Raw genomic sequence first — 16,864 nt, forward strand, 5'->3', positions numbered from 1 at the left:
TAATGTATACAAGACTTATACAAGTCAGGTTATGCTTTAGCACTCAACAGTGATAATACTTACAGTAGAATTTAGATTCCGTGATAACTGGGGATCAGTGGTCCAATAACAGACAGTATAGAAGGTGCTTTAAACTTTGATAGATCATTAAACTTTGCATTACGCTATATTTAAGAGAAGGTTTTTAACTATCTAATGTAAGTAACAACTATGGACTAACCGTTGATGTTTTATTTATTAATACCATAGATGATCTTAGAGTTTACAAGGTTAGTCCAAGTTAGATAAATGCTGCAACGTTTTTTAAATATGAAATAGTAAGGAAATTCTCTAGTCTTATACATGTTAATTGAGTCTTTAGTTAATTAATACATTTCTGAAAGTATTTTTTTTAAACAATAATTTTTTAAAATCGTTTATTTGAAGACTGAGGCTTGAGGCCCGAGGGTACTTAGTAGATAATCTGAACCAGCCGCAATTCTCACTACTAGACACCTCATGATTTGTAGGGATCCACAACAATTTTGTTATACGTTATTCAGGTGAAAATTAGTAATGCGATAAAAAAAGCTGTGTCATGTTGTTAATTTTATTAATTAGCCGCAACCTAGACTAGCTGATGGAAAATAAAAAGTTGTTGCTTAGAAGTGCCTTTTGTGGCAGGATTAAATTTATTTTTTACTCGAAAATAGACCTTTAAAAAAATAGACCCCCACCCAAAAGCAGAACTAGTTGAAACTTTGCGATCAGTTGGTATTTTATAATAATTTTATCACAACCACTAACATTACGGCAATTTTCGGATTTGATAAAGAAGGAAAATGACCGCTTATCCAACGCTAATCGTATCTAGAAAAATAGATTATCTATAACCATCATCATCTGCCACGGTAGTACAGTGGTTTAGACTGCCCCGAATAGAAAGATCTTAAAGGAAATGGATGATTAGATCCAGACTTGATCCAATAAATGAATTAAGTCTGGATCTAATTATCTATTGTATGAATCAAGTCTGGATCCATTGGGTCCATTGTGGCTAAAGTGCTGGATGATGTAGTACGCACAAACACTATATCAGAGAATATAGTAATGTTTGAGCTCACAAACAGGATATACATTACATTAGCCTGATCAGAAAGCTTAAGTGGGGCGCTACCAAGCTCCTCTCTAGACTGCCGAATTAACCACAGATGGTCGTAGCATGGCTTCGTCACGGGGCGCAGATATAGTTTGAATTTTGATTTAAAAATTCATTAATTAAATTGATATACTCGACGTCATTTCCAAACCGTCTTCCCTGATACTCTGGGTGCAGAAAGTTTGCTGCCAAACCATAATTATTAGCCTTTTTTACTCTTTCTTGAATCATGCGTTGTTGATCATCGTTATCAGCTGGAGTCTCTAATTTGAGCCAAAGCTCAGTTGCAATAGCTATATTGCAGTCAGATTTTTGGCAAGTATTTATTAGTTCACATATTGGATCAAGTATTGAAATATAATATATTATTTGCATTTCAAAAGTTGGATTAAATAATAACTCTTCAGATTCTGGTGATAAGGTGGTAGGATTTTGATTTGCAACTTCACGCATTACTTCCAAATCTCTGAGACATCGTCGAAATGCATCCCTATGACTACACCATCTAGTCTCGCCAATAAGAACCATACGATTCCCTCTGGCTGCTACAATTTGACTCCAAGTGTGGAGATTTTAACTCTTTTAGAAGTTTATTTACATTTTTAGAGAGTGAATCGTTAATCAGAGATTTACACAATTAATTAGCACTATGGCTACTGCAAGTTACGTGCCAAATATTACCTAATTTACCCTTACGTATCATATTTGATGCATTGTCTGTTATTACTGCATATATGGTCAAATTATATTTCTCTTGAGCAATATTTATGCACTCGTTTACAACTTCGCTTAGCGCCTGCCCAGTATCACAATTACGAAAATTCTAAGACTTTAAATGAATACATTCAATAGACGTAGCATTGCTATGACATTTTTTGTGTTTGCTGCTGAATTTTTCCATCCATCTAACAATAGTACAGTTTCTTTGGGCTCAATGTTAAGAACAGTTTCTTCAAATTCAGTAAATCTGATGTTGAGAATAAAATTTAATAAAGTTTTCCTCGTCAGTGTTTGGTATTGGGATTCCAAAAGGTCACGTGACTCTCACGATATATATATATAGTCACTTAGGGGAAAAATAACACAGGCCTTGTAGATGCAATTATATTTTTATTTTTTTTACGTTCAACGATTGTAATACAATAAAAGCCTTCTAATAACATATTTTTGAGGAGATGACAATACCTTAACTATTTTTTTCCAACTCAATTAGTTTTTTCCTTTGAAAGTGCGAAAACGCACATTTAACCTTACCAAAATCCCGCTTGTTGTCTTATGTATAGTCGGGAATGGGAGAACTTTGTAGAGGTTAAATATGCGTTCTCGCACTTTCAAAGGAAAGTTGTAAACTGCAAAAGACTAACTGAGTTGGGAAAAAATAGCTAAGGTATTGTCATCTCCTCAAAAATATGTTATTGGAAGGCTTTTATCATATTACAATCGTTGAAGGTGTAAAAAAAATAAAAATGTAATTGCACCTATAAGGCCTGTGTTATTTTTCCCCCAAGTGACTTTACATATCGTGAGAGTCACGTGACCTTTTGGAATCCCAATAAAGGGTTGAGTGCATGGACAAATCTCTTGAAATAAATTGATTCCACGATTCTAAATGGAATGTTACACCAAAAAAACAAATCAGCGAGTAATTTATCCAATTCTTGAAAATCTACAATTTGATATTGAACGAGATGCAATACATTAATGAAATAATGAACTTTGCTTTGTACTTATTTAACGAAAAAAAACTTACCAGCCATAATTCTGATTCCCGTGCTATTATGTACGAAAAATTTTTTTGCAATAAAATCATAACAATAATTAAAAACATGGAATCAATGCTAAAGCAAGCTTATAGCAAACTATAAGAAATAACTTTTGAAGGTTAATTAATTACCAGTCAATCAAAGAGCAATGACAAGATTTTATTTTCCTGTCGAAGAAGATTGAATGTCACGTGCATGATTAAAGCTTCTTTACTTTATTGGTGTGATTGGTTAATGTTGATTGGTCAATCCCCCCCCCCCCCCACGGAGTGCTGCAGTACTTCTCTGCCGTCTTTCGTCGCGAGTGGTTGTGCCTGCCTATACCCATTATACTTTGCCTACTTGTTTCAAATATTATTCTATTTTGTCCACTTATATCCGATGTATATTTAAATAAACCCTTTATTTAAATAAAAGCCTTCGATCGGTGCTGCTTTCTTTCCCGACGAGTTCTTCCCACCCTGAATCAAAACCACGCTTTGCTACAGTTAATAGATATATTATTCGCATTAAGTATATTTGACACGTTTTCATAGAAATAAATGGCATGAAACTATAGAAATAGTTCAAACAAAATGAGATTTTAACAGATACATTATATATAGTGACATTAATTAATTACTTTGTCTTTTCAAAATCAATGTCTAGATAAAAACTATATCTTTGAAGCTAATGTAAAACAAAAAAATTACTTACTGTAGTTTTTTGTGATTTTGAAATATTTACATTTTTATTTAAACGATTTTTTATTTGAATGATGAAATATTAAGTTTAATTTAAAAACCTTATGTAATTCGATTGAATTATTAAATGATAAAACGCACTTAAAATAGTATTTTTGAAGAAAATTATTATTTGTTTTAAGCTTAGTACAAATATTTGTATTATACAGATTACATGTCGTTGTCAAAATTAACAAATTTTAAATTCGTAATCTATAAACATTTACTTAATTATATGTGAGATCATTATTTTTTAATCTCAGGTGACAATTATCTTTATTTAATAGTAAAGTTACGTATAGTTTTGAATTTTTTAAACAACTTAATACAAATACTTATTTTGAAACTACATACACCAATATAAAGAATTTTTTATGATTCTAAATTAGTTCAAACAAAAACGGCAAAAAGTAATAAATAGTTATTAATAAACATTAGCTATTTCAATTAAGCAAATAATACAATTCACTAGCTTTTTCTTCTTTCGAAGTAATTGAATTATTCTGGAACTCTTCAACATCAATTGTACAACAAAAAGCTGGTATTTAAAAAATTTTTAAAGCAAGCTTAGCTAACTCTGGGTGTCTTGTTTCACAGGACCGCTAAAACAATATAGGTTCATTCAGTTTACACGTACTGAACACTCCAACGTTGTCACAGAAATCAAAGTAACTTCTCATTCCTTCATCGCGAAAATGTGAGATATTAAAATCAATAATTTTTTGCATCAACTCGTTATTTTCTTTAATCATTTTACCTCTATACAATGGGTGTAAATTATTTGCTAACAATATTATGGCATCACTTAGCTGGTCTATTTCATCTTTAACACTACAAATTACTGTGTTGTCAGTTGTAGTTAGTAGTAAGGGTGAGTAATTTCCAGACACCTCTGACGTCACCATCTGGCGCCGCGGTGGGTTAAGCCGGATGATGAGGCCCAGGTAAGTCTGGGTAACTACATCTGATATGGCTGTACGCCTCATAAACAAAAAAGACGTGGTGGGCCGACTAATCTAGGCTAACTACCACTGAGGAGGCTATATGGCAGCACCTTCGTGCCTTACGCCAGCTCGTTTTGTTGGGTTGTCTGCGCGGCCGTGGGACTGTAAGGTGCTGCTCGTCTAGCTGGAATGACCGTTGTGTACCAACATATACGTACATTACACACGAACACCATTCTTAGACTTGTTACTCAACGCCAGAACAGTCTCCGCGAGTGGGACTGAGGGGGAGTGGCGACTCCCGGCCGGCCTGAGCAAGTAGCGGTCCTCTCTGGTAACAGATAGGGCCGCTGCCCTGGTTTTAACCCTTTCCAAATACTTATTTCTAGAAAAAAGGGTAGTGCTGGCCCTCGCGGGTCAGTACGACATTAAAAAAGATGCCAATATGAAAAACGTCGATGAAAAACTTGTGCCCCAGGCGGTAACCTCTCTGAGGATATCCGCCGGCAGTTCCGATCCGGTGAAAGCCCGGGTGACTGTCGCAGGCCCCACGGATTCAGGGGGGAAGAGGGCCACAAAGACGTGTCTCATGGCCATCAGGGACTGCTTAATGTTCCATGGCCCTTTCTAACGGACAAAGGACGAAGAGGAAGTCTGTTGAGCATAGGCACCAACGACACCGAGAACAGCAGCGTGTCAGTATTTAGCCACCAGACCCAGGAGGAGCTTGCCTTTTTAGAAGAAAGTGGTACTAAGCTCAGAGTAAAGCGACAGCAAGTGGCTGATAAAGTCCAATCAGCAACGAAAGATATTACAGAGACGCTACAATTAATCAACGATAAGTACGGCAACACAGCGAAAGCTGTTAAGAATGGGCTCAAAGCCGCGCTTAAAAACCTTTGAGAGGCAGAGGTGCTAAAAAAAGGCTTTCTTCATGAAGAAGAAGTGTGTGCTAATGCTTGGAAGTTGTCATTCAAATCTCTAAAGTGGAGGGAACAAAGGCGAGATAATTTTCGACGGCATGTACAGAAAATAATCCTGAACTCTGCCCTAAAGGAAATAGAACGAAGTAAAAGAAACAGGAGCCCATCGGACAGCCCTGAGAAACGCCAACAAACCATGCCTCCAAAGAAAAAGAAAACAGGCAGTGGCAAACAAGAAGAAATTCTCCTGAATGAAAAAACAAGCCAGAAGAAAAAAGTGAATGCGACAGCAACAGTAGTAGTGAAGAAGGCCGAAGGGCAGACCTTTGCAAAGGTGCTGAGGACGATGAAGGCGAACTTTGACCCTGATAAGGCTAATGTGTCAGTCCAAAGTGTTGTCACTACAAAAAAGGAGACACACTTATGAAGGCCAAAGGTGTAGAGAATGCTACTGCATTCTCACAGCAAATTGAAAAGTCGGTACACGGTACTGTCAAAATGAACAACAAAAAAGTGACATTAGAGATCTAAGACCTAGATGCTATTGTAGAAGAAGATGAGGTCAAAGAGGCTTTTGTTAGGACTTTTGGACTTAAGAAACAGGAGCCAGAAGTAGCTCTCTTAAAGCCAAATCCCAGAGGACAGAGGCTGGCTGGCGTTGATAAAGATGGACGAAGCAACTGCCAGACAAGTAGAAGAGGAAGGCAGGTTACGAGTTGGCTTCGTAAGCTGCCGAATACGAAAAAGAATTAAAGTAACAAGATGTTACAAATGCCTGGGATATGGACACGTCTCAGGCAACTGTAGAGAAGATAACAGATCAAAGCTTTGCTTCCGGTGTGGAAGCTCAAACCACCGGAAGAAAGAGTGTCCAGGCCCAGCACGATGCTTCCTTTGCCCAACGACGGACAACAAGCACGAAACAGGCAGTGGGAGCCGCCCTTCATTAAAAAAAGCGCTAGAAGAGGCCAGGGGTTAGGCCCAAGCAGAACGAAAATGAGGCAAAAAGGCCTTGAGTTGAAAGGCAGGCTAATGTGGACCCACGCTGCGCAGGGTACTTGTTACCTATCAGCAAGGGAAAGCATCAAGCTTTTAGTGGTGCGTGCTAGGTTAGCGGCCTGCTACAAAGCGCTAGACAGGGTGCTGATCCTTAGGGACCCCAAGTCCTTTTCAGGACTCGAGAGAATTGGCACCTCTAGCAAATGGTGGCGAATTAGCACATTAATGCTGTGAGACGCGATGGTCTTCCTAGTGGCTTCACTCTGAAGTAATACGAACGCAGTTCTGGGGTGGATCAATAGCCACGCGGCATGGGGGGGGGGCTTTTTTCGCGCTAATAGCAATTTTTCAAAATTAACCATGGTTTTTCACTAATTCTATCCTACTAGTAGCAGTTAGTTCGTGCCCCCGAAGTAATAAAGTACCATGCCTTTTATACACGTTAACCTGTGTCTCTTTATTTTTCCCATGCTATTTCTGCTGTTATCATAACTGTAGGTTATGGGCTGAGGAAGTGTGAGCGAGCTGCTGAGAAATTTTCTCGTAAAACTGAACCTCCAGAGCAGTTTTGTATGCACATTAAACCCTTAATTTACTGTCTAATAAAGTCTAGGTTTGATTAGAGATAAATGTAAAAGTTTAAATGTTGGACAAAGGCACGTGTCAGTCGATAGAGCGACTGAGTGGTAGAGATAATTACTACACGTGGGTGTTTGCCATTAAGGCATATCTTCGCCTTGATCATTACCAGGATGCAGTCGAAGCTCTAGTAAACGGGCAGTTAAGTACGGACGATATAAAACTCGTCAGAGCACACTTGAGGTTAATTCTAGCTATCGAGCCATACACCTATAAACACACATACAGACAGCCGAAACAGCCCATAATGTTTAGAAGAAGCTCAAGGACGCGTTTGTTTATGAGGCACGTAAGTCTTTTTAAATAAATTAGTTTTAAAAAGTTTGAAAATTGTGCGTCTGTAGAGAAGTATGTAGACAAACTGATGATTTGTGCCAATTAATTCCAAAACGCTGAAATGGTTATTTCAGACGAATGGCTCACGATTATCATGCTAGCTGGTTTACCAAAAGAATATAAGCCCTTAGTTATGGTGCTCAAAAGTTGCGGCAAGAAATTAACTTCTGATTTAGTCAAGTCTAAAACACTTCAGGAAGTCAAGGCTGGCAGTGTGTTGAGCCAAGGTGACTCACATGCTTTTTCGGTATAGATCAAAACAAAAAAAAAGCCTTTTTTAACAGAATGAAAAATTCTAATTTTTTACCGAACAAAAAAGCCGCAGTTTAATGTTTTAACTGTAATGAAATTGGTTACATTGCAAAGGAATGCTAGAAGCCAAACAAGCGTGCTGGGTAAGTGCGCAAGGAACAAGAAGCATCAGATTCTGATACCGACGAAGAAATAATAAGCATGTGCGCGGATCAAATAAGCGTGTGCAAAGAATTCAAATGTGAATGGCTCATCGATTCTGGAGCATCAAAGCATATGTGTGATGATAAGTTCATGTTTAAAAATCTCCAAGAAATCTCTACAAGAAAAATAGGTGTAACAATTACAAGTAAAATGATTGCTCATGGCATTGGTTCGATTCAGCTGACCTTGAAGACCAACAGTTAACACAACGTATTGAATTTCAAAGCTGTTATGTATGTGTCCGTAGCTGCTTCAAATTTTATCTCACTTAGAATTTCAACCAACAAAGGCTTTGATGTGAAGTTCTTCAAAGGAAAGTGCTGTGTTTACTCAAGGTAAGGTAAACTGATTATTACTGGTGTAAAGAAGAAAATAATTTCAGCTCGAGATGTAACATTTATTGAGGAGCCAGAAAATAAGCCTTATCCGAAACATATTTTTCTACCCCTGTATTCTCAACTTTAACTTCGACAGCAATCTCCGGTTAAAAATGAGGAAATGGATGTTGATACTCAAGAAGTTCGGCAAGACGAAGCTGATGAGGCTGAAAAAGATATTCAACCACCTAATAAACCTTGTCCATCAAGACTACCCAACCTTCTAAAATATCTGGATGACTATGTATGCTACTCGGGTACCCTTGATATCATTGAGCCTTCAAGTAACACGGAGGCAATGTCTGGCCTTGAAAAACATCTGTGGCATATGGCTATGCTCCGTGAATTCATGTCCATCCAAGAAATAAGATTTGAACTCTCGTTGACCTACCAGCAGGTCGAAAACTCATTGGAGCGTAGTGCGTATACAAGTATAGAAAAAAAAGGTCGACTCACAGAGTAAAACTATCTACAAAGACAGATTAGTCGCCCAAAGTTTCAGTCAAGTAAGAGGACAGGATTATGAGCATACCTATGTACCTGTAGTACGTTTTGTCCAATACGCCTCTTAATAGCTGTAGCATCAAGGACTTCGAATATATTATTTCACCGTTTAGATATTGAAACGGCGTTTCTCCATGGAGAATTAACCAAGAACTCTACTTAGAGCAGTCCAAAGGTTTTCAAGATCAAAATCAGCCAAATAAGGATTGTAAATTACATGAAGCCTTGTACGGTTTAAAATAAGGAAACAGAGTATGAAATTCCAAATTACACAATATGTTGTAAACACATGGACTGATTCAATCAAAAAATGATACCTGCATTTATTATTATTTATTTAAATATTGTTTTATTTTAATTGATGTGTTTGTGAACGATATGTTGATTTTTACAAACAATCAGAACTATCAAATCAAATTTAAAACATCCTTGAAATCATATTTTGCTGTTAAAGATCTAGGCTAAGTCAAAAAGTTTTTAAGCGTGTATGTTACAGTTAATCAAGTAATAAATCCAATAAGTTCAGATCAAATAGATTATATACTTTCCATGCTCAAAAAATTCAACATCGACCAAGAAAATCCATCACGTACCCTTCTACCTACTAGCTATATATTAAATAAATCAAGCGCATATAATCCAGATACATCTTAAGAAGAATTGCAGATTTTATAACAGATTCCATATCAAAATTCAATAGGTTTTTTACTGCACGTGAGTCAATAAACAAGACCAAATATCTTTTTTGCATTTAGACTTTTAAGCAGATTTAATTCTTCATATACTCAAGATCATTGGAACGCAGTAAAGCATCTTTTTAGATATCTAATCTGTACAGCTGATTTCAAGTTAATGTACAGAGAAAAATCTCATAGAATTATCCAGGCTTTCTGCGATGCAAATTGGGAAAGGTGAATTATGCGAACAATCATATGTTTGAAGGGGTAATTATGCGGACAAATTAGGAGTTACGTGGACGTCCGCATAATTCTACCATGTTATTAACATGTGTCTTAAAAGCACGTAAAGTCTGCATAGGTTTTTTTCACTAAACATATATATTTGCTTGCATACCTATTGGAACTAACACTTGTTGGAATTAACATTATTACATCATAATTTGATAAGCATACAAACGAATTGGTTCTAGAATTCTAAGAAGAAAAAGACGCTTATGATCGCTATATCAAAAATCTAAAGGCTTAACTGTCGTTTCATTCAGTATACTAACAATAAATACCTAATATCCACATCTCATGATTATAATTTCTTCTTGGTATAGTAATTTGTTCTGTTTCTTCGTTCATAAACATAGGAAAATTTATCCTTAAAACAACTTTATAACATCATCACCTTTAAAAAATTTCTTGTTTGTGTCTCTTATACTTGAAATACCCACGTTATTTATCCATTACGAATAAAATCCTGAAAATAAATAAGAATTACAAGGAACATCTCAGACTAAAAGGATTAAAAGTTATTTGTAATGCAAAATACTTTTTTTATACTTTTAACGAATAAAAGCACTCAAACTTATAACTCAATTAAACGTTCTTTTATCATTAACTCAAAAACTTGCTTTCCCACCGTTACCGGATGATCACAAAAGGGTGACAGATTTGGCTTCACGATCAACTCAAAAATTCAATCAGACAAATTTCATTTGGCTCTCTGCCAAAAAGTAAAAAATTAAGAAATTTTTTATTTTTATGTATAATCTGGAGGTAACCACTATTTAATTGATAAATAAGCAATCGAAAATTATTAACGTTACAACCTCAATCATTGGTGCTAAAGCCATCGTGTCATCCGTAGAAAAGATCATTACTCCATGTAGAATAAAGGCTTCGGGACCACTCCAGAGAGAAAAACGACAATTTTTCTGGCACTTAGCTGTAATGACATACCTTATCCGTTTTTCAAGCTCAAAACCTCGCTTTTCTTTACCAGCGTTGTCTCTCGAAACGTCAAATCTGTCGCTACACTCAATACGTTCATAATTAATGAGTAATAAGGTAACATGGCGTATAACCTTTCTTTATTACATTAACATATAAAACTACTCCTGTAAAAGAAAAAATAAATTTTTACGCATTTGTGTAGGTCCCTTAGAACGTAGTAAACAGTATTGTATTGTATTGTATCTTTATTTGTTTTTAACCAAATGGTACAGAAAACGGACTCTTCACAGTAATCGTTGTCTTATTTCTAAATAGTTATAAGTATTACGAAAAATTACATTTGGTTCGGTAATCTTACATGCTAATATTGTTAAATCGTTTGATCCTTACATTACATTGCTTTATCTTACTATTTACGACACACTTCCCCTACCCAAAAAAAAGAAAATACTGAACGATTATTTAACTTTTAATTAAAGTAATTAACAACATTATTGCTTTTTTATTGTGTTTAAACATTATGTTATTTTAATATATTATCACATTACATCCATGTCAACTGTTAATTATCACAATTAGTAGGACTATTATTTATCTATTTATTTTAGTGTCGTGTAATCTATCTATTTAATTTTTTTCAAATTTTAGCATTTTTATTAAAAGCAGTCATTCAAATTTTTTATTATGTCTAGTTTTCTATCAGTGGTCTCCCTTAACATTTTTTCTTGAACTATCACACACTCGTTTGATAGATGTTCTGGCTTTCCCTCCTTATCTTTACGTAGTTTGCACATTCGTTCCTCGCTGCTTAACCAATATTTGCTTCCACTTTTCAAATTACCGCAACGCGCTCTCGCTACATAACATATAAGTAGTAGATAAACTAGGCCGATATCAGCACAAGTCCAATCCAGTACACGTCCCCCTTTTGCTGCCGTGAGCGATCGTTCGCAGACAGCCGCGACTCTATGCAAAGCACTAGGGGTTGTGCACAGCTTCCTTCTCTCCGGTGAGCTTGTAGAAGAGAGTGTTGTTTTGTACGTATGGATGAGAGTCTTAATCATATGCTCATATCAGTGAGGTATGACGAACAAGTGTTACCTTTCCAAGGTAATACATGCACAAATCTACATGCTCATCTACATAATTATTACGTACGATGTGCGTATGTCTCTATTTTTTTCAAGTATGAAATCAGAGATGAGAGAATTCAAGATGATAGCTCCAACTATACGGTCTTACGGATTAAGTACAATTAATAATTTTTTTACCTTAAAAGATATCATATGTACATTGATTTTCTGTAGAATTTGTTAAATAATATAAGAAGTGGATTTTTTTTAGGAAAGTAGTAAATCTCAAAACATTTTTTTCTTATTATTATTAAGGTGGCTCATCATCCTTGTACTATCCGTTTGTGTGATATTAGACTATCACACCTGAAAACATTAAGTAGCAGGCTCAATATGTATACCTATAGATACTATTCCGCTTGGTTACGTACTGAGGTTAGCCTGCAGTTTCAGCTTTCCAACACGTTACATATTTATTTTCGCTCGGCAACCTTAAATTTTTGCGGTTTTATTAAAAATAAGATTATTTAAATAACCTACTTCTAGTTTTTGTAGCATGTGGCTCGACTTTTAGCCTAAAAAAGCTATAACTTTCGGTGAAATAATTGAAATCCCTCATGAGACCAATTCTAAAATTTCAAATTTTAAATGTATTTTTTATTTTATTTTGATCGGCAACATGCTCTAAAATTTGAACTGTACATACGTTAAGTGATACTTTAGCATGGATTTCAATTTGAGTAAAATGGCTCCACTTTTAAAAAGGTGATGAGCCACCTTAAAATATTTATTTTAAACTAAAATTTAAAAATCAAATTTATAAAGTACGGATTAAATTATTCTCAAATTATTCATACCATTATTCATAAATTAATTATATATTATTCATAAATCGATACGCGTATAGCTTCTTATTATTATCGATATCATCTTCCCATTTCGTATGAAAGTAAAACTTTTTCATGCGTTTGACATAATGAAGAGCGCACATAGATTTGTAAGCACCATTATGATGAGAGCAAGTGATAACCTGTCTTGGGAGCTCAAGCGAAGGATAGTCCGCCATATTAGTGACTATAAATCCAAATCTTTCAAGCCACTTTTGTTTTAGTTCTCCATTTACAAAAATTTTAGTAGCATCTTTAACGTTCTCTCGTAGAATATTTGCAATTTTAGTGTACTTTGTATTACCTGAATTCCAGGCTAGTCCATGATAGCTAAGTTTAAGATATAAGTTTTGATCTTGACACTTTTGTTATTTTTCTGATTCTATTTCTGCTGTGCGTAAATATTCCATATAAAAAAAAATTTATACATAGGCTGGTACTCACATTCAAACCAAGGGCCTCTCGATCTACAAACAAGATAACTCCTACTACTGTTGTTATTTTGCTGCATATGTTCTTGCTGTGCATAGACAGTCCACCCTCAAAAAATTTATGTAGAGGCTAATAGCCGAAGTTCAATCCAGGAGATCTCGATCTCAAGTTTCTGTGATACATCTCTAACTGAAATCCTACCTATTTTTATTATACCTTTTACAATTTTAAATTAAAATTTTTTAAAGTACATACATATGCACATCGTACGTAAGTATGTATATATATATATCTAGATGAGCATGTAGATATGTGCTTGTATTACCTTGGAAAGGTAACACTTGTTCGTCATACCTCACAGATATCAGCGTATGGCTATACCCCTATTTCTTCATATATCCAACATTATCACATTCAAACCAAAATTGTTAAGAAAGTTCTTCGTATTTACGTACGCTTACACTTCTGATTCCTTCGTGAAAGCCTCGTTGTAGCATGAATTTATGAGCCTGTCTTCCCACTGACTGGCAATTGTATGATTAAACTTTTAAGCTCTTAACCTGAAGTGTACCCTCATCTTTTCAATTCCAGTTTTTTTCATAATTATATACCTTGGTGTACAGAAGCCCAGCCTTTATATCCAGCGCAAGTAATCCATTTAAATATTATCAAAATCTTTTATTTTATTCCATCCGCAGATCTCTGCCTCATAACTCATTACATTTTTAACCAGATAATTAAATAACATTAACTTTCTAATAAAAACCTCTTTGCACACTTTTTCACCTACACCTTACGTTTTTCTAACGGCGATTATTCCTTTCCTTTTTAATTTTTGAATGTAGTCTGACAAGTCGCCCTTTGTGTTAAACGTAAAACCAAGATACTTAAAAGTCTCAACTTCTTTAATATTACCTTTCTTAAAAATCAAACTTTCCTTGTTTTAATTACCTTTGATAATAAAAATCAGAATCTTAGCCTTCTCAAAGCTTATAAATAATCCTCTTTTTTGCAAAAGCTTCTCAAAGTATCTATCATCTCCATCACTGCTGCTCTATTTAAAGCTGATAGCACTATGTCGTCTGCATATGCCAGTGACCATATCCTAACACTTTCAATTTCTACCTCTCTTATGTTTCTCTTCCTTAGTTCCTTCTCCAATTCTGCAATATAAATACAGAAGAGAGCCGGGCTCAGCAAGCAACCTTGTCTTAAGCCCTTGGTAATCTACCGTTCCTTAGAAAGCCTATATTTATACCTGATCCTAACCTCAGTTTCTATGTATGACTCTTTTATTTTATTAATTAAATTTAGACAAAAGCCCTTTGTGATCATAATGTACCACAAAGTTTTCCTATCGACCGTATCGAATGCAGTAGAAAAGTCCACAAATAGAGCATATATATTCTAACACCTAATTTTTCCTCTCTGAATCACATAGTTTAATACAAAAATATGATCCATCGTAGACGTATGATTCATAAAATCTGCTTGGCCTTTTGGTAGCACCTTTTTTTCTTCCATTTTCCTCTCTAGTTTATTTCTTAGAATTTCTATATAAATCTTATATAATAATGGTAAATAAAAAATTTCTCTGTAATTCTTTAGATTGTTTATGTCTCCTTTTTATGTAACGGTACTACTACGGCCGTTTGCCAATCCTCTGGTATCCTCCCTTGTTCTCATACTTTAATTATTTTCTAACTTCTCCTCCTGCAAACCACTAACATAATAAACAGTATAAAAAATGAATAATATCTAGGGGGCTATAAGAGAGAGGCTGTAATGGTACTTAGCGGCTATAAAGAGCTTATAGCCAGCTTCACCAAAATAAATATATAGTGTGGGAATATCGCATACGATTGTTAGACTAAACTTCCCCGTGAGCTTTCTTTGTTAACTCTTTTTGTACTAAGCTAAGACACTTATTTTTTGAAAATTTTCTTTTTTAAATTCAGCTAAAAGATTGAATTAAGTCTCTGGCTTAGAGAATTTGAGCTTTTGTGCACATGATTTCAGAAAAAAATATTAAAATTGCTTATAAGTATTGTACATAGCGCTGAATAACAAGTTAAAATTTACAGTTACACTCAGTCATATGTTGAAAGAACTCTCCTTTTAAAAAATAATGTAAGTGTAAATTAATCCTATAAAAGTTTTCTTCGCCTAATAATTCAAGATTTACACTGACAGTAAGACTTTATTCTTCAGCTAAAGTAAGTACGTTCATCACAGTCAATGGGTTGAATGTTCAGAGAGGTGAGGGGAGCGCAAGTATGCAGTAATGCTGGAAATTGTTTGTTCGTACGAACGTACCTACACATACGTGTTTACGTAGTCTCGACACCTTTCTTATTTTATCAAAAAACCAACTCATGGACTTGTAACATCTATACTTTGTCTTTTCTTTTCTTCCATCATACACTGAAATTGTTCCTCGGATGATTCTCTAGCTTTTATGTAACAACATCGCTCTTATCTACTTTAACCTCTCAATTCCCAAGAAATGCTCAATCATCTCGATTGACCTGGTACCTAATCGGATCCCAATTTAAATTTTTTCAATTTCGCTGAATTTCAATTATTTTGACTAGTAAAACTAATTTACAATGTAAGATAATGTGATTTCCCTACGCACTTTTTTCCTATATAAAAGAAACTTCCGGCTCACCACAAGAGCAGTAGTATAATTTGTACGCTCACGGTGCAGCATAATATAGTTTTTACTTCGATAAGCTTAGAGCTGCAACACTGTCAAGACGACTATTTAAATCTTTCAATAATAATTGCACTTTTTTTTTCTTCTCGTTGGAATTTGTGTTAAGTTAAAAATAAATTGAAAACTAAAGTAACCAGCAGAAAATAACAAAGTCATTTTAAGGTAAAATTTATTAATATTTCTCTATTTTTTTCCGTGGCAAAAGGATTCCCGAGTCCGAACTATCCCGACCTCTCCTTTCGCCTCCTTCGTCAAAACTGCTAGCCATGCAACAAAATAACTAACTGCCCAACCGCTCGAGGTAACATAATAAATAATAAGCCAAGTTTTTGGCCGTAACCTGAACCTTAACTGCAGGTCGAGTACGGGATGGATGAAATAAATAGTATATTGCGTACGAGTTTGCAAAGGCTTCGATTTACGAACCGAGAGATTTACGGCACGAGCCGAAAGTGAAGGCCGTAACGAGGTTCGTAAAAAAGCCTTTTCGAACGAGTTTCGTATGCTATTTTTCCACCTGAGAACCCAAAATCAAGAGGCTAAGGTACTATTTTGAGGTTAGAAGACGAAAAACAATCTTCCCGTCGGACGTGACAGACTCATCTAAGAATTTATTGTGATAATTTTTCAGTAGTATTCTATAACACAAAGAAATTGGGAGATTTTGACAGATAATTTCCTTATAAGTGTAATTTTACGTACTTCTTTCTTAAGATGTTCCATTGAGATTTATAAAAATTTTAGTGTATAAAAACTGTTATAGTAAAATGACCTAAAATTTTGTGTTAAATTTTTTTATGGTATAACAAATATGTGTTTTAACATTAACAAACAAAGTTTTAACATTGTACATCAGAAAAATCGACGTGTGACGAACGCTCTTAATGATAAACAAATAATGAAATTTAATGTACAACAAATAAACAAATAAAAAATGTCATCGTTTGAACTATTTTAATCTAATAATAATAATTTCTGAATAGGGCTTGCAAGTTGGCAAGCTGAGCTCAAAGATTGTGCTAGAGGGTAGAGCCTACTTAGTAATCTGAAA

General features: G+C 35.0%; 1 protein-coding gene across 1 annotated transcript in view; it reads left to right on the plus strand.

Moving 5' to 3' along the window:
• The window catches only part of LOC149375756 (uncharacterized), a 115,620-nt gene that overhangs the window by 638 nt on the left and 98,118 nt on the right, over window positions 1-16,864 (plus strand). The window lies entirely within an intron of this gene.

The sequence above is a fragment of the Copidosoma floridanum genome, unplaced genomic scaffold (assembly GCF_036245765.1).
Source record: "Copidosoma floridanum isolate Cflo_tuat_1 unplaced genomic scaffold, Cflo_Japanese_pri ptg000004l, whole genome shotgun sequence".
Taxonomy (NCBI): Eukaryota; Metazoa; Arthropoda; class Insecta; order Hymenoptera; family Encyrtidae; genus Copidosoma; species Copidosoma floridanum.